This window comes from Telmatherina bonti (genome assembly GCF_933228915.1).
Source record: "Telmatherina bonti genome assembly, chromosome: 2".
Lineage (NCBI taxonomy): Eukaryota > Metazoa > Chordata > Actinopteri > Atheriniformes > Telmatherinidae > Telmatherina > Telmatherina bonti.
The window spans coordinates 6568369-6592287 of record NC_136620.1 but is presented as its reverse complement, the minus strand read 5'-3'; the positions used below and the strand labels follow the sequence as shown (position 1 = coordinate 6592287).

General features: G+C 46.6%; 1 protein-coding gene across 1 annotated transcript in view; it reads right to left on the bottom strand.

Annotated features, from left to right (window-relative positions):
* Positions 1-23919, bottom strand: part of LOC306767571 (niq CART3-like) — a gene marked incomplete at its 5' end in the record, with an annotated part of 442251 nt that overhangs the window by 417659 nt on the left and 673 nt on the right. The window lies entirely within an intron of this gene.

Below are 23919 nucleotides of genomic sequence, written 5' to 3'. Positions count from 1 at the left end.
CTAAAACCTGCTGAACTCTCTAAAACCTGCTGAGCTCCCTAAAACCTGCTGAACTCCCTAAAACCTGCTGAACTCCCTAAAACCTGCTGAACTCTCTAAAACATGCTGAGCTCCCTAAAACCTGCTGAGCTCCCGAAAACCTGCTGAACTCCCGAAAACCTGCTGAACTCCCTAAACCTGCTGAACTCCCTAAACCTGCTGAACTCCCTAAAACCTGCTGAACTCTCTAAAACCTGCTGAGCTCCCTAAAACCTGCTGAACTCCCTAAAACCTGCTGAACTCCCTAAAACCTGCTGAGCTCCCTAAAACCTGCTGAACTCCCGAAAACCTGCTTAACTCCCCTAGAACCTGCTGAACTCTCTAAAACCTGCTGAACTCCCTAAAACCTGCTGAACTCTCTAAAACCTGCTGAGCTCCCTAAAACCTGCTGAACTCCCTTAAACCTGCTGAACTCTCTAAAACATGCTGAACTCTCTAAAACATGCTGAGCTCCCTAAAACCTGCTGAGCTCCCGAAAACCTGCTGAACTCCCTAAACCTGCTGAACTCCCTAAACCTGCTGAACTCCCTAAACCTGCTGAACTCCCTAAAACCTGCTGAACTCCCTAAAACCTGCTGAGCTCCCTAAAACCTGCTGAACTCTCTAAAACCTGCTGAACTCTAAAACTTGCTGAGCTTCCTAAAACCTGCTGAACTCCCGAAAACCTGCTGAACTCCCTAAAACCTGCTGAGCTCCCTAAAACCTGCTGAGCTCCCTAAAACCTGCTGAACTCCCGAAAACCTACTGAACTCCCGAAAACCTGCTGAACTCTCTAAAACCTGCTGAACTCTCTAAAATCTGCTGAGCTCCCAAAAACCTGCTGAACTCTCTAAAACCTGCTGAGCTCCCTAAAACCTGCTGAACTCCCTAAAACCTGCTGAACTCCCTAAAACATGCTGAACTCCCTAAAACCTGCTGAACTCCCTAAAACCTGCTGAGCTCCCTAAAACCTGCTGAACTCCCGAAAACCTGCTGAACTCCCTAAAACATGCTGAACTCCCTAAAACCTGCTGAACTCCCTAAAACCTGCTGAGCTCCCTAAAACCTGCTGAACTCCCTAAAACCTACTGAATTCCCTAAAACCTGCTGAACTCCCTAAAACCTGCTGAACTCCCGAAAACCTGCTGAACTCCCTAAAACCTGCTGAACTCCCTAAAACCTGCTGAGCTCCCGAAAACCTGCTGAACGCTCTAAAACCTGCTGAACTCCCGAAAGCCTGCTGAACTCTCTAAAACCTGCTAAACTCCCTAAAACCTGCTGAGCTCCCTAAAACCTGCTGAACTCCCTAAAACCTGCTGAACTCTCTAAAACCTGCTGAACCCTCTAAAACCTGCTGAACTCTCTAAAATCTGCTGAGCTCCCTAAAATCTGCTGAACTCCCTAAAATCTGCTGAACTCCCTAAAACCTGCTGAACTCACTAAAACCTGCTGAACTCTCTAAAACCTGCTGAGCTCCCTAAAACCTGCTGAACTCTCTAAAACCTGCTGAACTCTCTAAAACCTGCTGAACTCCCTAAAACCTGCTGAACTCTCTAAAACCTGCTGAACTCCCAAAAACCTGCTGAACTCTCTAAAACCTGCTGAACTCCCTAAAACCCGCTGAACTCTCTAAAACCTGCTGAACTCCCTAAAACCTGCTGAACTCTCTAAAACCTTTTGAACTCCCGAAAGCCTGCTGAACTCTCTAAAACCTGCTGAACTCTCTAAAACCTGCTGAACTCCCTAAAACCTGCTGAGCTCCCTAAAACCTGCTGAACTCTCTAAAACCTGCTGAACCCTCTAAAACCTGCTGAACTCTAAAACCTGCTGATCTCTCTAAAACCTGCTGAACTCCCTAAACCTGCTGAGCTCCCTAAAACCTGCTGAGCTCCCTAAAACCTGCTGAACTCCCTAAAACCTGCTGAACTCCCTAAAACCTGCTGAACTCCCTAAAACCTGCTGAACTCTCTAAAACCTGCTGAACTCCCTAAAACCTGCTGAACTCTCTAAAACCTGCTGAGCTCCCTAAAACCTGCTGAACTCCCTAAAACCTGCTGAACTCTCTAAAACATGCTGAGCTCCCTAAAACCTGCTGAGCTCCTGAAAACCTGCTGAACTCTCTAAAACCTGCTGAACTCCCTAAAACCTGCTGAACTCCCTAAAACCTGCTGAAGTCCCTAAAACCTGCTGAGCTCCCTAAAACCTGCTGAACTCTCTAAAACCTGCTGAACTCTAAAACTTGCTGAGCTTCCTAAAACCTGCTGAACTCCCTAAAACCTGCTGAACTCTCTAAAACCTGCTGAACTCCCTAAACCTGCTGAACTCTCTAAAACCTGCTGAACTCCCTAAAACCTGCTGAACTCCTTAAAACCTGCTGAGCTCCCTAAAACCTGCTGAACTCCCGAAAACCTGCTGAACTCTCTAAAACCTGCTGAACTCTAAAACTTGCTGAGCTTCCTAAAACCTGCTGAACTCCCTAAAACCTGCTGAACTCTCTAAAACCTGCTGAACTCTCTAAAACCTGCTGAACTCCCAAAAACCTGCTGAACTCTCTAAAACCTGCTGAACTCCCTAAAACCCGCTGAACTCTCTAAAACCTGCTGAACTCCCTAAAACCTGCTGAACTCTCTAAAACCTGCTGAACTCCCGAAAGCCTGCTGAACTCTCTAAAACCTGCTGAACTCTCTAAAACCTGCTAAACTCCCTAAAACCTGCTGAGCTCCCTAAAACCTGCTGAACTCTCTAAAACCTGCTGAACCCTCTAAAACCTGCTGAACTCTAAAACCTGCTGATCTCTCTAAAACCTGCTGAACTCCCTAAACCTGCTGAGCTCCCTAAAACCTGCTGAGCTCCCTAAAACCTGCTGAACTCCCTAAAACCTGCTGAACTCCCTAAAACCTGCTGAACTCCCTAAAACCTGCTGAACTCTCTAAAACCTGCTGAACTCCCTAAAACCTGCTGAACTCTCTAAAACCTGCTGAGCTCCCTAAAACCTGCTGAACTCCCTAAAACCTGCTGAACTCTCTAAAACATGCTGAGCTCCCTAAAACCTGCTGAGCTCCCGAAAACCTGCTGAACTCTCTAAAACCTGCTGAACTCCTTAAAACCTGCTGAACTCCCTAAAACCTGCTGAAGTCCCTAAAACCTGCTGAGCTCCCTAAAACCTGCTGAACTCTCTAAAACCTGCTGAACTCTAAAACTTGCTGAGCTTCCTAAAACCTGCTGAACTCCCTAAAACCTGCTGAACTCTCTAAAACCTGCTAAACTCCCTAAAACCTGCTGAGCTCCCTAAAACCTGCTGAACTCTCTAAAACCTGCTGAACCCTCTAAAACCTGCTGAACTCTAAAACCTGCTGAACTCTCTAAAACCTGCTGAACTCCCTAAACCTGCTGAACTCTCTAAAACCTGCTGAACTCCCTAAAACCTGCTGAACTCCCTAAAACCTGCTGAACTCTCTAAAACATGCTGAGCTCCCTAAAACCTGCTGAGCTCCCGAAAACCTGCTGAACTCTCTAAAACCTGCTGAACTCCTTAAAACCTGCTGAACTCCCGAAAACCTGCTGAACTCCCGAAAACCTGCTGAACTCCCGAAAACCTGCTGAACTCCCTAAAACCTGCTGAGCTCCCGAAAACCTGCTGAACGCTCAAAAACATGCTGAACTCTCTAAAACCTGCTGAGCTCCCTAAAACCTGCTGAGCTCCCGAAAACCTGCTGCACTCCCTAAAACCTGCTGAACTCCCTAAAACCTGCTGAACTCCCTAAAACCTGCTGAACTCCCTAAAACCTGCTGAACTCTCTAAAACCTGCTGAACTCCCTAAAACCTGCTGAGCTCCCGAAAACCTGCTGAGCTCCCGAAAACCTGCTGAACGCTCAAAAACATGCTGAACTCTCTAAAACCTGCTAAACTCCCTAAAACCTGCTGAGCTCCCTAAAACCTGCTGAACTCTCTAAAACCTGCTGAACCCTCTAAAACCTGCTGAACTCTAAAACTTGCTGAGCTTCCTAAAACCTGCTGAACTCCCTAAAACCTGCTGAACTCTCTAAAACCTGCTGAACTCCCTAAACCTGCTGAACTCTCTAAAACCTGCTGAACTCCCTAAAACCTGCTGAACTCTCTAAAACCTGCTGAACTCCCTAAAACCTGCTGAACTCCCTAAAACCTGCTGAGCTCCCTAAAACCTGCTGAACTCCCGAAAACCTGCTGAACTCTCTAAAACCTGCTGAACTCTAAAACTTGCTGAGCTTCCTAAAACCTGCTGAACTCCCTAAAACCTGCTGAACTCTCTAAAACCTGCTGAACTCCCTAAAACCTGCTGAGCTCCCTAAAACCTGCTGAACTCCCTAAAACCTGCTGAACTCCCTAAAACCTGCTGAACTCTCTAAAACCTGCTGAACTCCCTAAAGCCTGCTGAACTCTCTAAAACCTGCTGAACTCTCTAAAACCTGCTAAACTCCCTAAAACCTGCTGAGCTCCCTAAAACCTGCTGAACTCTCTAAAACCTGCTGAACCCTCTAAAACCTGCTGAACTCTAAAACCTGCTGAACTCTCTAAAACCTGCTGAACTCCCTAAACCTGCTGAACTCTCTAAAACCTGCTGAACTCCCTAAAACCTGCTGAACTCCCGAAAACCTGCTGAACTCCCGAAAACCTGCTGAACTCCCGAAAACCTGCTGAACTCCCTAAAACCTGCTGAGCTCCCGAAAACCTGCTGAACGCTCAAAAACATGCTGAACTCTCTAAAACCTGCTGAGCTCCCTAAAACCTGCTGAGCTCCCGAAAACCTGCTGAACTCCCTAAAACCTGCTGAACTCCCTAAAACCTGCTGAACTCCCTAAAACCTGCTGAACTCCCTAAAACCTGCTGAACTCTCTAAAACCTGCTGAACTCCCTAAAACCTGCTGAGCTCCCGAAAACCTGCTGAGCTCCCGAAAACCTGCTGAACGCTCAAAAACATGCTGAACTCTCTAAAACCTGCTGAGCTCCCTAAAACCTGCTGAGCTCCCGAAAACCTTCTGAACTCCCTAAAACCTGCTGAACTCCCTAAAACCTGCTGAACTCCCTAAAACCTGCTGAACTCCCTAAAACCTGCTGAACTCTCTAAAACCTGCTGAACTCCCTAAAACCTGCTGAACTCTCTAAAACCTGCTGAACTCCCTAAAACCTGCTGAACTCCCTAAAACCTGCTGAGCTCCCTAAAACCTGCTGAACTCCCGAAAACCTGCTGAACTCCCTAAAACCTGCTGAACTCTCTAAAACCTGCTGAACTCCCGAAAGCCTGCTGAACTCTCTAAAACCTGCTGAACTCTCTAAAACCTGCTAAACTCCCTAAAACCTGCTGAGCTCCCTAAAACCTGCTGAACTCTCTAAAACCTGCTGAACTCTCTAAAACCTGCTGAACTCCCTAAAACCTGCTGAACTCCCTAAAACCTGCTGAACTCCCGAAAACCTGCTGAACTCCCGAAAACCTGCTGAACTCTCTAAAACCTGCTGAACTCTAAAACTTGCTGAGCTTCCTAAAACCTGCTGAACTCCCTAAAACCTGCTGAACTCTCTAAAACCTGCTGAACTCCCTAAAACCTGCTGAGCTCCCTAAAACCTGCTGAACTCCCTAAAACCTGCTGAACTCCCTAAAACCTGCTGAACTCTCTAAAACCTGCTGAACTCCCTAAAGCCTGCTGAACTCTCTAAAACCTGCTGAACTCTCTAAAACCTGCTAAACTCCCTAAAACCTGCTGAGCTCCCTAAAACCTGCTGAACTCTCTAAAACCTGCTGAACCCTCTAAAACCTGCTGAACTCTAAAACTTGCTGAGCTTCCTAAAACCTGCTGAACTCCCTAAAACCTGCTGAACTCTCTAAAACCTGCTGAACTCCCTAAACCTGCTGAACTCTCTAAAACCTGCTGAACTCCCTAAAACCTGCTGAACTCCCTAAAACCTGCTGAGCTCCCTAAAACCTGCTGAACTCCCGAAAACCTGCTGAACTCTCTAAAACCTGCTGAACTCTAAAACTTGCTGAGCTTCCTAAAACCTGCTGAACTCCCTAAAACCTGCTGAACTCTCTAAAACCTGCTGAACTCCCTAAAACCTGCTGAGCTCCCTAAAACCTGCTGAACTCCCTAAAACCTGCTGAACTCTCTAAAACCTGCTGAAATCCCTAAAGCCTGCTGAACTCTCTAAAACCTGCTGAACTCTCTAAAACCTGCTAAACTCCCTAAAACCTGCTGAGCTCCCTAAAACCTGCTGAACTCTCTAAAACCTGCTGAACCCTCTAAAACCTGCTGAACTCTAAAACCTGCTGAACTCTCTAAAACCTGCTGAACTCCCTAAACCTGCTGAACTCTCTAAAACCTGCTGAACTCCCTAAAACCTGCTGAACTCCCGAAAACCTGCTGAACTCCCGAAAACCTGCTGAACTCCCGAAAACCTGCTGAACTCCCTAAAACCTGCTGAGCTCCCGAAAACCTGCTGAACGCTCAAAAACATGCTGAACTCTCTAAAACCTGCTGAGCTCCCTAAAACCTGCTGAGCTCCCGAAAACCTGCTGAACTCCCTAAAACCTGCTGAACTCCCTAAAACCTGCTGAACTCCCTAAAACCTGCTGAACTCCCTAAAACCTGCTGAACTCTCTAAAACCTGCTGAACTCCCTAAAACCTGCTGAGCTCCCGAAAACCTGCTGAGCTCCCGAAAACCTGCTGAACGCTCAAAAACATGCTGAACTCTCTAAAACCTGCTGAGCTCCCTAAAACCTGCTGAGCTCCCGAAAACCTTCTGAACTCCCTAAAACCTGCTGAACTCCCTAAAACCTGCTGAACTCTCTAAAACCTGCTGAACTCCCTAAAACCTGCTGAACTCTCTAAAACCTGCTGAACTCCCTAAAACCTGCTGAACTCCCTAAAACCTGCTGAGCTCCCTAAAACCTGCTGAACTCCCGAAAACCTGCTGAACTCCCTAAAACCTGCTGAACTCTCTAAAATCTGCTGAACTCCCGAAAGCCTGCTGAACTCTCTAAAACCTGCTGAACTCTCTAAAACCTGCTAAACTCCCTAAAACCTGCTGAGCTCCCTAAAACCTGCTGAACTCTCTAAAACCTGCTGAACCCTCTAAAACCTGCTGAACTCTAAAACCTGCTGAACTCTCTAAAACCTGCTGAACTCCCTAAACCTGCTGAACTCTCTAAAACCTGCTGAACTCCCTAAAACCTGCTGAACTATCTAAAATCTGCTGAGCTCCCTAAAATCTGCTGAACTCCCTAAAACCTGCTGAACTCCCTAAAACCTGGTGAACTCTCTAAAACCTGCTGAGCTCCCTAAAACCTGCTGAACTCCCTAAAACCTGCTGAACTCTCTAAAACCTGCTGTACTCTCTAAAACCTGCTGTACTCTCGAAAACCTGCTGAACTCCCGAAAACCTGCTGAACTATCTAAAATCTGCTGAGCTCCCCAAAATCTGCTGAACTCCCTAAAACCTGCTGAACTCTCTAAAACCTGCTGAACTCTCTAAAACCTGCTGAGCTCCCTAAAACCTGCTGAACTCCCTAAAACCTGCTGAACTCCCTAAAACCTGCTGAACTCCCTAAAACCAGCTGAACTCGCTAAAACCTGCTGAGCTCCCTAAAACCTGCTGAACTCCCTAAAACCTGCTGAACTCCCTAAAACCTGCTGAGCTCCCTAAAACCTGCTGAACTCCCGAAAACCTGCTGAACTCCGTAGAACCTGCTGAACTCTCTAAAACCTGCTGAACTCCCTAAAACATGCTGAACTCCCTAAAACCTGCTGAACTCCCTAAAACCTGCTGAGCTCCCTAAAACCTGCTGAACTCCCGGAAACCTGCTGAACTCCCTAAAACCTGCTGAACTCCCTAAAACCTGCTGAACTCCCGAAAACCTGCTGAACTCCCTAAAACCTGCTGAACTCCCTAAAACCTGCTGAGCTCCCGAAAACCTGCTGAACGCTCTAAAACATGCTGAACTCTCTAAAACCTGCTGAACTCCCGAAAGCCTGCTGAACTCTCTAAAACCTGCTGAACTCTCTAAAACCTGATAACTCCCTAAAACCTGCTGAGCTCCCTAAAACCTGCTGAACTCTAAAACCTGCTGAACTCTCTAAAACCTGCTGAACTCCCTAAACCTGCTGAGCTCCCTAAAACCTGCTGAGCTCCCTAAAACCTGCTGAACTCCCGAAAACCTACTGAACTCCCTAAAACCTGCTGAACTCTCTAAAACCTGCTGAACTCTCTAAAACCTGCTGAGCTCCCTAAAACCAGCTGAACTCTCTAAAACCTGCTGAGCTCCCTAAAACCTGCTGAACTCTTTAAAACCTGCTGAACTCTCTAAAACATGCTGAACTCCCTAAACCTGCTGAACTCTCTAAAACCTGCTGAACTCCCTAAAACCTGCTGAACTCCCTAAAACCTGCTGAGCTCCCTAAAACCTGCTGAACTCCCGAAAACCTGCTGAACTCTCTAAAACCTGCTGAACTCTAAAACTTGCTGAGCTTCCTAAAACCTGCTGAACTCCCTAAAACCTGCTGAACTCTCTAAAACCTGCTGAACTCCCTAAAACCTGCTGAGCTCCCTAAAACCTGCTGAACTCCCTAAAACCTGCTGAACTCCCTAAAACCTGCTGAACTCTCTAAAACCTGCTGAACTCCCTAAAGCCTGCTGAACTCTCTAAAACCTGCTGAACTCTCTAAAACCTGCTAAACTCCCTAAAACCTGCTGAGCTCCCTAAAACCTGCTGAACTCTCTAAAACCTGCTGAACCCTCTAAAACCTGCTGAACTCTAAAACCTGCTGAACTCTCTAAAACCTGCTGAACTCCCTAAACCTGCTGAACTCTCTAAAACCTGCTGAACTCCCTAAAACCTGCTGAACTCCCGAAAACCTGCTGAACTCCCGAAAACCTGCTGAACTCCCGAAAACCTGCTGAACTCCCTAAAACCTGCTGAGCTCCCGAAAACCTGCTGAACGCTCAAAAACATGCTGAACTCTCTAAAACCTGCTGAGCTCCCTAAAACCTGCTGAGCTCCTGAAAACCTGCTGAACTCCCTAAAACCTGCTGAACTCCCTAAAACCTGCTGAACTCCCTAAAACCTGCTGAACTCCCTAAAACCTGCTGAGCTCCCTAAAACCTGCTGAACTCTCTAAAACCTGCTGAACTCCCTAAAACCTGCTGAGCTCCCGAAAACCTGCTGAGCTCCCGAAAACCTGCTGAACGCTCAAAAACATGCTGAACTCTCTAAAACCTGCTGAGCTCCCTAAAACCTGCTGAGCTCCCGAAAACCTTCTGAACTCCCTAAAACCTGCTGAACTCCCTAAAACCTGCTGAACTCCCTAAAACCTGCTGAACTCTCTAAAACCTGCTGAACTCCCTAAAACCTGCTGAACTCTCTAAAACCTGCTGAACTCCCTAAAACCTGCTGAACTCCCTAAAACCTGCTGAGCTCCCTAAAACCTGCTGAACTCCCGAAATCCTGCTGAACTCCCTAAAACCTGCTGAACTCTCTAAAACCTGCTGAACTCCCGAAAGCCTGCTGAACTCTCTAAAACCTGCTGAACTCTCTAAAACCTGCTAAACTCCCTAAAACCTGCTGAGCTCCCTAAAATCTGCTGAGCTCCCTAAAATCTGCTGAACTCCCTAAAACCTGCTGAACTCCCTAAAACCTGGTGAACTCTCTAAAACCTGCTGAGCTCCCTAAAACCTGCTGAACTCCCTAAAACCTGCTGAACTCTCTAAAACCTGCTGTACTCTCTAAAACCTGCTGTACTCTCGAAAACCTGCTGAACTCCCGAAAACCTGCTGAACTATCTAAAATCTGCTGAGCTCCCCAAAATCTGCTGAACTCCCTAAAACCTGCTGAACTCTCTAAAACCTGCTGAACTCTCTAAAACCTGCTGAGCTCCCTAAAACCTGCTGAACTCCCTAAAACCTGCTGAACTCCCTAAAACCTGCTGAACTCCCTAAAACCAGCTGAACTCGCTAAAACCTGCTGAGCTCCCTAAAACCTGCTGAACTCCCTAAAACCTGCTGAACTCCCTAAAACCTGCTGAGCTCCCTAAAACCTGCTGAACTCCCGAAAACCTGCTGAACTCCGTAGAACCTGCTGAACTCTCTAAAACCTGCTGAACTCTCTAAAACCTGCTGAACTCCCTAAAACATGCTGAACTCCCTAAAACCTGCTGAACTCCCGAAAACCTGCTGAACTCCCTAAACCTGCTGAACTCCCTAAACCTGCTGAACTCCCTAAAACCTGCTGAACTCCCTAAAACCTGCTGAGCTCCCTAAAACCTGCTGAACTCTTTAAAACCTGCTGAACTCTCTAAAACATGCTGAACTCCCTAAAACCTGCTGAGCTCCCTAAAACCTGCTGAGCTCCCTAAAACCTGCTGAACTCCCGAAAACCTGCTGAACTCCCTAAAACCTGCTGAACTCCCTAAAACCTGCTGAACTCTCTAAAACCTGCTGAACTCCCTAAAACCTGCTGAACTCTCTAAAACCTGCTGAACTCCCGAAAGCCTGCTGAACTCTCTAAAACCTGCTGAACTCTCTAAAACCTGCTAAACTCCCTAAAACCTGCTGAGCTCCCTAAAACCTGCTGAACTCTCTAAAACCTGCTGAACCCTCTAAAACATGCTGAACTCTCTAAAACCTGCTGAACTCCCGAAAGCCTGATGAACTCTCTAAAACCTGCTGAACGCTCTAAAACCTGCTGAACTCCCTAAAACCTGCTGAGCTCCCTAAAACCTGCTGAACTCTCTAAAACCTGCTGAACCCTCTAAAACCTGCTGAACTCTAAAACCTGCTGAACTCTAAGACCTACTGAACTCTCTAAAACCTGCTGAACTCCCTAAAACCTGCTGAACTCCCTAAAACCTGCTGAGCTCCCTAAAACCTGCTGAACTCTCTAAAACCTGCTGAGCTCCCTAAAACCTGCTGAACTCCCGAAAACCTGCTGAACTCCCTAAAACATGCTGAACTCCCTAAAACCTGCTGAACTATCTAAAATCTGCTGAGCTTCCTAAAATCTGCTGAACTCCCTAAAACTTGCTGAACTCCCTAAAACCTGCTGAACTCTCTAAACCTGCTGAACTCCCTAAACCTGCTGAACTCCCTAAAACCTGCTGAACTCCCTAAAACCTGCTGAGCTCCCTAAAACCTGCTGAACTCTTTAAAACCTGCTGAACTCTCTAAAACATGCTGAACTCCCTAAAACCTGCTGAGCTCCCTAAAACCTGCTGAGCTCCCTAAAACCTGCTGAACTCCCGAAAACCTGCTGAGCTCCCTAAAACCTGCTGAACTCCCGAAAACCTGCTGAACTCCGTAGAACCTGCTGAACTCTCTAAAACCTGCTGAACTCTCTAAAACCTGCTGAACTCCCTAAAACATGCTGAACTCCCTAAAACCTGCTGAACTCCCTAAAACCTGCTGAGCTCCCTAAAACCTGCTGAACTCCCGGAAACCTGCTGAACTCCCTAAAACCTGCTGAACTCCCTAAAACCTGCTGAACTCCCGAAAACCTGCTGAACTCCCTAAAACCTGCTGAACTCCCTAAAACCTGCTGAGCTCCCGAAAACCTGCTGAACGCTCTAAAACATGCTGAACTCTCTAAAACCTGCTGAACTCCCGAAAGCCTGCTGAACTCTCTAAAACCTGCTGAACTCTCTAAAACCTGATAACTCCCTAAAACCTGCTGAGCTCCCTAAAACCTGCTGAACTCTCTAAAACCTGCTGAACCCTCTAAAACCTGCTGAACTCTAAAACCTGCTGAACTTTCTAAAACCTGCTGAACTCCCTAAACCTGCTGAGCTCCCTAAAACCTGCTGAACTCTCTAAAACCTGCTGAACTCCCTAAAACCTGCTGAACTATCTAAAATCTGCTGAGCTCCCTAAAATCTGCTGAACTCCCTAAAACCTGCTGAACTCCCTAAAACCTGCTGAACTCTCTAAAACCTGCTGAACTCCCTAAAACCTGCTGAACTCTCTAAAACCTGCTGAACCCTCTAAAACCTGCTGAACTCTAAAACCTGCTGAACTCTCTAAAACCTGCTGAACTCCCTAAACCTGCTGAGCTCCCTAAAACCTGCTGAGCTCCCTAAAACCTGCTGAACTCCCGAAAACCTACTGAACTCCCTAAAACCTGCTGAACTCTCTAAAACCTGCTGAACTCTCTAAAACCTGCTGAGCTCCCTAAAACCAGCTGAACTCTCTAAAACCTGCTGAGCTCCCTAAAACCTGCTGAACTCTTTAAAACCTGCTGAGCTCTCTAAAACATGCTGAACTCCCTAAAACCTGCTGAACTCCCTAAAACCTGCTGAGCTCCCTAAAACCTGCTGAACTCCTGAAAACCTACTGAACTCCCTAAAACCTGCTGAACTCCCTAAAACCTGCTGAACTCCCTAAAACCTGCTGAACTCTCTAAAACCTGCTGAACTCCCTAAAACCTGCTGAACTCTCTAAAACCTGCTGAACTCCCGAAAGCCTGCTGAACTCCCGAAAGCCTGCTGAACTCTCTAAAACCTGCTGAACTCTCTAAAACCTGCTGAACTCCCTAAAACCTGCTGAACTCTCTAAAACCTGCTGAACTCCCGAAAGCCTGCTGAACTCTCTAAAACCTGCTGAACTCTCTAAAACCTGCTAAACTCCCTAAAACCTGCTGAGCTCCCTAAAACCTGCTGAACTCTCTAAAACCTGCTGAACCCTCTAAAACCTGCTGAATTCTAAAACCTGCTGAACTCTCTAAAACCTGCTGAGCTCCCTAAAACCTGCTGAACTCCCTAAAACCTGCTGAGCTCCCTAAAACCTGCTGAACTCCCGAAAACCTGCTTAACTCCCCTAGAACCTGCTGAACTCTCTAAAACCTGCTGAACTCCCTAAAACCTGCTGAATTCTCTAAAACCTGCTGAACTCCGTAAAACATGCTGAACTCCCTAAAACCTTCTGAGCTCCCTAAAACCTGCTGAACTCCCGAAAACCTGCTGAACTCCCTAAAACCTGCTGAACTCCCTAAAACCTGCTGAACTCCCTAAAACCTGTTGAACTCCCGAAAACCTGCTGAACTCCCGAAAACCTGCTGAACTCCCTAAAACCTGCTGAACTCCCTAAAACCTGCTGAGCTCCCTAAAACCTGCTGAGCTCCCGAAAACCTGCTGAACTCCCTAAAACCTGCTGAACTCCCTAAAACCTGCTGAACTCCCTAAAACCTGCTGAACTCCCTAAAACCTGCTGAGCTCCCTAAAACCTGCTGAACTCTCTAAAACCTGCTGAACTCCCTAAAACCTGCTGAGCTCCCGAAAACCTGCTGAGCTCCCGAAAACCTGCTGAACGCTCAAAAACATGCTGAACTCTCTAAAACCTGCTGAGCTCCCTAAAACCTGCTGAGCTCCCGAAAACCTTCTGAACTCCCTAAAACCTGCTGAACTCCCTAAAACCTGCTGAACTCCCTAAAACCTGCTGAACTCTCTAAAACCTGCTGAACTCCCTAAAACCTGCTGAACTCTCTAAAACCTGCTGAACTCCCTAAAACCTGCTGAACTCCCTAAAACCTGCTGAGCTCCCTAAAACCTGCTGAACTCCCGAAAACCTGCTGAACTCCCTAAAACCTGCTGAACTCTCTAAAACCTGCTGAACTCCCGAAAGCCTGCTGAACTCTCTAAAACCTGCTGAACTCTCTAAAACCTGCTAAACTCCCTAAAACCTGCTGAGCTCCCTAAAATCTGCTGAACTCTCTAAAACCTGCTGAACCCTCTAAAACCTGCTGAACTCTAAAACCTGCTGAACTCTCTAAAACCTGCTGAACTCCCTAAACCTGCTGAACTCTCTAAAACCTGCTGAACTCCCTAAAACCTGCTGAACTATCTAAAATCTGCTGAGCTCCCTAAAATCTGCTGAACTCCCTAAAACCTGCTGAACTCCCTAAAACCTGGTGAACTCTCTAAAACCTGCTGAGCTCCCTAAAACCTGCTGAACTCCCTAAAACCTGCTGAACTCTCTAAAACCTGCTGTACTCTCTAAAACCTGCTGTACTCTCGAAAACCTGCTGAACTCCCGAAAACCTGCTGAACTATCTAAAATCTGCTGAGCTCCCCAAAATCTGCTGAACTCCCTAAAACCTGCTGAACTCTCTAAAACCTGCTGAACTCTCTAAAACCTGCTGAGCTCCCTAAAACCTGCTGAACTCCCTAAAACCTGCTGAACTCCCTAAAACCTGCTGAACTCCCTAAAACCAGCTGAACTCGCTAAAACCTGCTGAGCTCCCTAAAACCTGCTGAACTCCCTAAAACCTGCTGAACTCCCTAAAACCTGCTGAGCTCCCTAAAACCTGCTGAACTCCCGAAAACCTGCTGAACTCCGTAGAACCTGCTGAACTCTCTAAAACCTGCTGAACTCCCTAAAACATGCTGAACTCCCTAAAACCTGCTGAACTCCCTAAAACCTGCTGAGCTCCCTAAAACCTGCTGAACTCCCGGAAACCTGCTGAACTCCCTAAAACCTGCTGAACTCCCTAAAACCTGCTGAACTCCCTAAAACCTGCTGAACTCCCTAAAACCTGCTGAACTCCCTAAAACCTGCTGAGCTCCCGAAAACCTGCTGAACGCTCTAAAACATGCTGAACTCTCTAAAACCTGCTGAACTCCCGAAAGCCTGCTGAACTCTCTAAAACCTGCTGAACTCTCTAAAACCTGATAACTCCCTAAAACCTGCTGAGCTCCCTAAAACCTGCTGAACTCTCTAAAACCTGCTGAACCCTCTAAAACCTGCTGAACTCTAAAACCTGCTGAACTTTCTAAAACCTGCTGAACTCCCTAAACCTGCTGAGCTCCCTAAAACCTGCTGAACTCTCTAAAACCTGCTGAACTCCCTAAAACCTGCTGAACTATCTAAAATCTGCTGAGCTCCCTAAAATCTGCTGAACTCCCTAAAACCTGCTGAACTCCCTAAAACCTGCTGAACTCTCTAAAACCTGCTGAACTCCCTAAAACCTGCTGAACTCTCTAAAACCTGCTGAACCCTCTAAAACCTGCTGAACTCTAAAACCTGCTGAACTCTCTAAAACCTGCTGAACTCCCTAAACCTGCTGAGCTCCCTAAAACCTGCTGAGCTCCCTAAAACCTGCTGAACTCTCTAAAACCTGCTGAGCTCCCTAAAACCTGCTGAACTCTTTAAAACCTGCTGTACTCTCTAAAACATGCTGAACTCCCTAAAACCTGCTGAACTCCCTAAAACCTGCTGAGCTCCCTAAAACCTGCTGAACTCCTGAAAACCTACGGAACTCCCTAAAACCTGCTGAACTCCCTAAAACCTGCTGAACTCCCTAAAACCTGCTGAACTCTCTAAAACCTGCTGAACTCCCTAAAACCTGCTGAACTCCCTAAAACCTGCTGAACTCTCTAAAACCTGCTGAACTCCCGAAAGCCTGCTGAACTCTCTAAAACCTGCTGAACTCTCTAAAACCTGCTGAACTCTCTAAAACCTGCTGAACTCCCTAAAACCTGCTGAACTCTCTAAAACCTGCTGAACTCCGGAAAGCCTGCTGAACTCTCTAAAACCTGCTGAACTCTCTAAAACCTGCTAAACTCCCTAAAACCTGCTGAGCTCCCTAAAACCTGCTGAACTCTCTAAAACCTGCTGAACCCTCTAAAACCTGCTGAATTCTAAAACCTGCTGAACCCTCTAAAACCTGCTGAATTCTAAAACCTGCAGAACTCTCTAAAACCTGCTGAGCTCCCTAAAACCTGCTGAACTCCCTAAAACCTGCTAAGCTCCCTAAAACCTGCTGAGCTCCCGAAAACCTGCTTAACTCCCCTAGAACCTGCTGAACTCTCTAAAACCTGCTGAACTCCCTAAAACCTGCTGAATTCTCTAAAACCTGCTGAACTCCGTAAAACATGCTGAACTCCCTAAAACCTTCTGAGCTCCCTAAAACCTGCTGAACTCCCGAAAACCTGCTGAACTCCCTAAAACCTGCTGAACTCCCTAAAACCTGCTGAACTCCCTAAAACCTGTTGAACTCCCGAAAACCTGCTGAACTCCCGAAAACCTGCTGAACTCCCGAAAACCTGCTGAACTCCCTAAAACCTGCTGAGCTCCCGAAAACCTGCTGAACGCTCTAAAACATGCTGAACTCTCTAAAACCTGCTGAACTCCCGAAAGCCTGCTGAACTCTCTAAAACCTGCTGAACTCTCTAAAACCTGCTGAACTCTCTAAAACCTGCTGAGCTCCCTAAAACCTGCTGAACTCTCTAAAACCTGCTGAACCCTCTAAAACCTGCTGAACTCTAAAACCTGCTGAACTCTAAAACCTGCTGAACTCTCTAAAACCTGCTGAACTCCCCAAACCTGCTGAACTCCTTAAAACCTGCTGAACTCCCTAAAACCTGCTGAACTCCCTAAAACCTGCTGAACTATCTAAAATCTGCTGAGCTCCCTAAAATCTGCTGAACTCCCTAAAACCTGCTGAACTCTCTAAAACCTGCTCAGCTCCCTAAAACCTGCTGAACTCCCTAAAACATGCTGAACTCTCTAAAACATGCTGAGCTCCCTAAAACCTGCTGAGCTCCCGAAAACCTGCTGAACTCCCGAAAACCTGCTGAACTCCCTAAACCTGCTGAACTCCCTAAACCTGCAGAACTCCCTAAAACCTGCTGAACTCCCTAAAACCTGCTAAACTCCCTAAAACCTGCTGAGCTCCCTAAAACCTGCTGAACTCTCTAAAACCTGCTGAGCTCCCGAAAACCTGCTGAACGCTCTAAAACCTGCTGAGCTCCCAAAAACCTGCTGAACTCCCGAAAACCTACTGAACTCCCTAAAACCTGCTGAACTCCCTAAAACCTGCTAAACTCCCTAAAACCTGCTGAGCTCCCTAAAACCTGCTGAGCTCCCTAAAACCTGCTGAACTCTCTAAAACCTGCTGAACCCTCTAAAACCTGCTGAATTCTAAAACCTGCTGAACTCTCTAAAACCTGCTGAACTCCCTAAACCTGCTGAGCTCCCTAAAACCTGCTGAACTCTCTAAAACCTGATGAGCTCCCTAAAACCTGCTGAACTCCCTAAAACCTGCTGAACTCCCTAAAACCTGCTTAGCTCCCTAAAACCTGCTGAACTCCCGAAAACCTGCTTAACTCCCCTAGAACCTGCTGAACTCTCTAAAACCTCCTGAACTCCCTAAAACCTGCTGAATTCCCTAAAACCTGCTGAACTCCCTAAAACATGCTGAACTCCCTAAAACCTGCTGAGCTCCCTAAAACCTGCTGAGCTCCCTAAAACCTGCTGAACTCCCGAAAACCTGCTGAACTCCCTAAAACCTGCTGAACTCCCTAAAACCTGCTGAACTCCCGAAAACCTGCTGAACTCCCGAAAACCTGCTGAACTCCCTAAAACCTGCTGAACTCCCTAAAACCTGCTGAGCTCCCGAAAACCTGCTGAACGCTCTAAAACATGCTGAACTCTCTAAAACCTGCTGAACTCCCGAAAGCCTGCTGAACTCTCTAAAACCTGCTGAACTCTCTAAAACCTGCTGAACTCCCTAAAACCTGCTGAGCTCCCTAAAACCTGCTGAACTCTCTAAAACCTGCTGAACCCTCTAAAACCTGCTGAACTCTAAAACCTGCTGAACTATAAAACCTACTGAACTCTATAAAACCTGCTGAACTCCCTAAACCTGCTGAACTCCTTAAAACCTGCTGAACTCCCTAAAACCTGCTTAACTCCCTAAAACCTGCTTAACTCCCTAAAACCTGCTGAACTCTCTAAAACCTGCTGAGCTCCCTAAAACCTGCTGAACTCCCTAAAACCTGCTGAACTCCCTAAAACCTGCTGAACTCTCTAAAACATGCTGAGCTCCCTAAAACCTGCTGAGCTCCCGAAAACCTGCTGAACTCCCGAAAACCTGATGAACTCCCTAAACCTGCTGAACTCCCTAAACCTGCTGAACTCCCTAAAACCTGCTGAACTCTCTAAAACCTGCTGAGCTCCCTAAAACCTGCTGAACTCCCTAAAACCTGCTGAACTCCCTAAAACCTGCTGAGCTCCCTAAAACCTGCTGAACTCCCGAAAACCTGCTTAACTCCCCTAGAACCTGCTGAACTCTCTAAAACCTGCTGAACTCCCTAAAACCTGCTGAATTCTCTAAAACCTGCTGAACTCCCTAAAACATGCTGAACTCCCTAAAACCTGCTGAGCTCCCGAAAACCTGCTGAGCTCCCTAAAACCTGCTGAACTCCCGAAAACCTTCTGAACTCCCTAAAACCTGCTGAACTCCCGAAAACCTCATGAACTCCCGAAAACCTGCTGAACTCCCGAAAACCTGCTGAACTCCCTAAAACCTGCTGAACTCCCTAAAACCTGCTGAACGCTCTAAAACATGCTGAACTCTCTAAAACCTGCTGAACTCCCGAAAGCCTGCTGAACTCTCTAAAACCTGCTGAACTCTCTAAAACCTGCTGAACTCCCTAAAACCTGCTGAGCTCCCTAAAACCTGCTGAACTCTCTAAAACCTGCTGAACCCTCTAAAACCTGCTGAACCCTCTAAAACCTGCTGAACTCTAAAACCTACTGAACTCTCTAAAACCTGCTGAACTCCCTAAACCTGCTGAACTCCTTAAAACCTGCTGAACTCCCTAAAACCTGCTGAACTCCCTAAAACCTGCTGAACTCCCTAAAACCTGCTGAACTCTCTAAAACCTGCTGAGCTCCCTAAAACCTGCTGAACTCCCTAAAACCTGCTGAACTCTCTAAAACATGCTGAGCTCCCTAAAACATGCTGAGCTCCCGAAAACCTGCTGAACTCCCGAAAACCTGCTGAACTCCCTAAACCTGCTGAACTCCCTAAACCTGCTGAACTCCCTAAAACCTGCTGAACTCCCTAAAACCTGCTGAGCTCCCTAAAACCTGCTGAACTCTTTAAAACCTGCTGAACTCTCTAAAACATGCTGAACTCCCTAAAACCTGCTGAGCTCCCTAAAACCTGCTGAGCTCCCTAAAACCTGCTGAACTCCCGAAAACCTGCTGAACTCCCTAAAACCTGCTGAACTCCCTAAAACCTGCTGAACTCCCTAAAACCTGCTGAACTCTCTAAAACCTGCTGAGCTCCCTAAAACCTGCTGAACTCCCTAAAACCTGCTGAACTCTCTAAAACCTGCTGAGCTCCCGAAAACCTGCTGAACTCCCGAAAACCTGCTGAACTCCCGAAAACCTGCTGAACTCCCTAAACCTGCTGAACTCCCTAAACCTGCTGAACTCCCTAAAACCTGCTGAACTCCCTAAAACCTGCTGAGCTCCCTAAAACCTGCTGAACTCTTTAAAACCTGCTGAACTCTCTAAAACATGCTGAACTCCCTAAAACCTGCTGAGCTCCCTAAAACCTGCTGAGCTCCCTAAAACCTGCTGAACTCCCGAAAACCTGCTGAACTCCCTAAAACCTGCTGAACTCCCTAAAACCTGCTGAACTCTCTAAAACCTGCTGAACTCCCTAAAACCTGCTGAACTCTCTAAAACCTGCTGAACTCCCGAAAGCCTGCTGAACTCTCTAAAACCTGCTGAACTCTCTAAAACCTGCTAAACTCCCTAAAACCTGCTGAGCTCCCTAAAACCTGCTGAACTCTCTAAAACCTGCTGAACCCTCTAAAACATGCTGAACTCTCTAAAACCTGCTGAACTCCCGAAAGCCTGATGAACTCTCTAAAACCTGCTGAACGCTCTAAAACCTGCTGAACTCCCTAAAACCTGCTGAGCTCCCTAAAACCTGCTGAACTCTCTAAAACCTGCTGAACCCTCTAAAACCTGCTGAACTCTAAAACCTGCTGAACTCTAAGACCTACTGAACTCTCTAAAACCTGCTGAACTCCCTAAACCTGCTGAACTCCTTAAAACCTGCTGAACTCCATAAAACCTGCTGAACTCCCTAAAACCTGCTGAGCTCCCTAAAACCTGCTGAACTCTCTAAAACCTGCTGAGCTCCCTAAAACCTGCTGAACTCCCGAAAACCTGCTGAACTCCCTAAAACATGCTGAACTCCCTAAAACCTGCTGAACTATCTAAAATCTGCTGAGCTTCCTAAAATCTGCTGAACTCCCTAAAACTTGCTGAACTCCCTAAAACCTGCTGAACTCTCTAAACCTGCTGAACTCCCTAAACCTGCTGAACTCCCTAAAACCTGCTGAACTCCCTAAAACCTGCTGAGCTCCCTAAAACCTGCTGAACTCTTTAAAACCTGCTGAACTCTCTAAAACATGCTGAACTCCCTAAAACCTGCTGAGCTCCCTAAAACCTGCTGAGCTCCCTAAAACCTGCTGAACTCCCGAAAACCTGCTGAACTCCCTAAAACCTGCTGAACTCCCTAAAACCTGCTGAACTCCCTAAAACCTGCTGAACTCTCTAAAACCTGCTGAACTCCCTAAAACCTGCTGAACTCTCTAAAACCTGCTGAACTCCCGAAAGCCTGCTGAACTCTCTAAAACCTGCTGAACTCTCTAAAACCTGCTAAACTCCCTAAAACCTGCTGAGCTCCCTAAAACCTGCTGAACTCTCTAAAACCTGCTGAACCCTCTAAAACATGCTGAACTCTCTAAAACCTGCTGAACTCCCGAAAGCCTGATGAACTCTCTAAAACCTGCTGAACGCTCTAAAACCTGCTGAACTCCCTAAAACCTGCTGAGCTCCCTAAAACCTGCTGAACTCTCTAAAACCTGCTGAACCCTCTAAAACCTGCTGAACTCTAAAACCTGCTGAACTCTAAAACCTACTGAACTCTCTAAAACCTGCTGAACTCCCTAAACCTGCTGAACTCCTTAAAACCTGCTGAACTCCCTAAAACCTGCTGAACTCCCTAAAACCTGCTGAACTCCCTAAAACCTGCTGAGCTCCCTAAAACCTGCTGAACTCCCTAAAACCTGCTGAGCTCCCTAAAACCTGCTGAACTCCCTAAAACCTGCTGAACTCCCTAAAACATGCTGAACTCCCTAAAACCTGCTGAACTATCTAAAATCTGCTGAGCTTCCTAAAATCTGCTGAACTCCCTAAAACTTGCTGAACTCCCTAAAACCTGCTGAACTCTCTAAAACCTGCTGAGCTCCCTAAAACCTGCTGAACTCCCTAAAACATGCTGAACTCTCTAAAACATGCTGAGATCCCTAAAACCTGTTGAACTCCCTAAAACCTGCTGAGCTCCCTAAAACCTGCTGAACTCTTTAAAACCTGCTGAACTCTCTAAAACATGCTGAACTCCCTAAAACCTGCTGAGCTCCCTAAAACCTGCTGAGCTCCCTAAAACCTGCTGAACTCCCGAAAACCTGCTGAACTCCCTAAAACCTGCTGAACTCCCTAAAACCTGCTGAACTCCCTAAAACCTGCTGAACTCTCTAAAACCTGCTGAACTCCCTAAAACCTGCTGAACTCTCTAAAACCTGCTGAACTCCCGAAAGCCTGCTGAACTCTCTAAAACCTGCTGAACTCTCTAAAACCTGCTAAACTCCCTAAAACCTGCTGAGCTCCCTAAAACCTGCTGAACTCTCTAAAACCTGCTGAACCCTCTAAAACATGCTGAACTCTCTAAAACCTGCTGAACTCCCGAAAGCCTGATGAACTCTCTAAAACCTGCTGAACGCTCTAAAACCTGCTGAACTCCCTAAAACCTGCTGAGCTCCCTAAAACCTGCTGAACTCTCTAAAACCTGCTGAACCCTCTAAAACCTGCTGAACTCTAAAACCTGCTGAACTCTAAAACCTACTGAACTCTCTAAAACCTGCTGAACTCCCTAAACCTGCTGAACTCCTTAAAACCTGCTGAACTCCCTAAAACCTGCTGAACTCCCTAAAACCTGCTGAACTCCCTAAAACCTGCTGAGCTCCCTAAAACCTGCTGAACTCTCTAAAACCTGCTGAGCTCCCTAAAACCTGCTGAACTCCCTAAAACCTGCTGAACTCCCTAAAACATGCTGAACTCCCTAAAACCTGCTGAACTATCTAAAATCTGCTGAGCTTCCTAAAATCTGCTGAACTCCCTAAAACTTGCTGAACTCCCTAAAACCTGCTGAACTCTCTAAAACCTGCTGAGCTCCCTAAAACCTGCTGAACTCCCTAAAACATGCTGAACTCTCTAAAACATGCTGAGATCCCTAAAACCTGTTGAACTCCCTAAAACCTGCTGAGCTCCCTAAAACCTGCTGAACTCTTTAAAACATGCTGAACTCTCTAAAACATGCTGAACTCCCTAAAACCTGCTGAGCTCCCTAAAACCTGCTGAGCTCCCTAAAACCTGCTGAACTCCCGAAAACCTGCTGAACTCCCTAAAACCTGCTGAACTCCCTAAAACCTGCTGAACTCCCTAAAACCTGCTGAACTCTCTAAAACCTGCTGAACTCCCTAAAACCTGCTGAACTCTCTAAAACCTGCTGAACTCCCGAAAGCCTGCTGAACTCTCTAAAACCTGCTGAACTCTCTAAAACCTGCTAAACTCCCTAAAACCTGCTGAGCTCCCTAAAACCTGCTGAACTCTCTAAAACCTGCTGAACCCTCTAAAACATGCTGAACTCTCTAAAACCTGCTGAACTCCCGAAAGCCTGATGAACTCTCTAAAACCTGCTGAACGCTCTAAAACCTGCTGAACTCCCTAAAACCTGCTGAGCTCCCTAAAACCTGCTGAACTCTCTAAAACCTGCTGAACCCTCTAAAACCTGCTGAACTCTAAAACCTGCTGAACTCTAAAACCTACTGAACTCTCTAAAACCTACTGAACTCTCTAAAACCTGCTGAACTCCCTAAACCTGCTGAACTCCTTAAAACCTGCTGAACTCCCTAAAACCTGCTGAACTCCCTAAAACCTGCTGAACTCCCTAAAACCTGCTGAGCTCCCTAAAACCTGCTGAACTCTCTAAAACCTGCTGAGCTCCCTAAAACCTGCTGAACTCCCTAAAACCTGCTGAACTCCCTAAAACATGCTGAACTCCCTAAAACCTGCTGAACTATCTAAAATCTGCTGAGCTTCCTAAAATCTGCTGAACTCCCTAAAACTTGCTGAACTCCCTAAAACCTGCTGAACTCTCTAAAACCTGCTGAGCTCCCTAAAACCTGCTGAACTCCCTAAAACATGCTGAACTCTCTAAAACATGCTGAGATCCCTAAAACCTGTTGAACTCCCGAAAACCTGCTGAACTCCCTAAACCTGCTGAACTCCCTAAACCTGCTGAACTCCCTAAAACCTGCTGAGCTCCCTAAAACCTGCTGAGCTCCCTAAAACCTGCTGAACTCTCTAAAACCTGCTGAACTCTCTAAAACCTGCTGAACTCCCGAAAGCCTGCTGAACTCTCTAAAACCTGCTGAACTCTCTAAAACCTGCTGAGCTTCCTAAAACCTGCTGAGCTTCCTAAAACCTGCTGAACTCTCTAAAACCTGCTGAACCAACTCAAACATGCTGAACTCCCTAAAACCTGCTGAGCTTCCTAAAACCTGCTGAGCTCTCTAAAACCTGCTGAACTCTCTAAAACCTGCTGAACTCTCTAAAACCTGCTGAGCTTCCTAAAACCTGCTGAACTCTCTAAAACCTGCTGAACTAACTTAAACATGCTGAACTCCCTAAAACCTGCTGAGCTTCCTAAAACCTGCTGAGCTCCCTAAAACCTGCTGAACTCTGTAAAACTGGCTGAACTCTGTAAAACTTGTTCGTATCGTTTGAAAACACAGACATTGATCCAAATTCAATAACAACAAATCTTGACATCATTCATGCAGCTGTAAACATCGGGAGAGCTCAGAGGACAAATCACCATCTGTTAAGTACTGTTTGAGTCCAAGCCAACAACACAGATACAATGTGTGTGTGTGTGCGTGGCGATTATGGCTGGATCAGTGCTGATGAAAGTTTTATTCATATCAGCGAAATTTACAAAATGTAGAAACTGATTGAACGC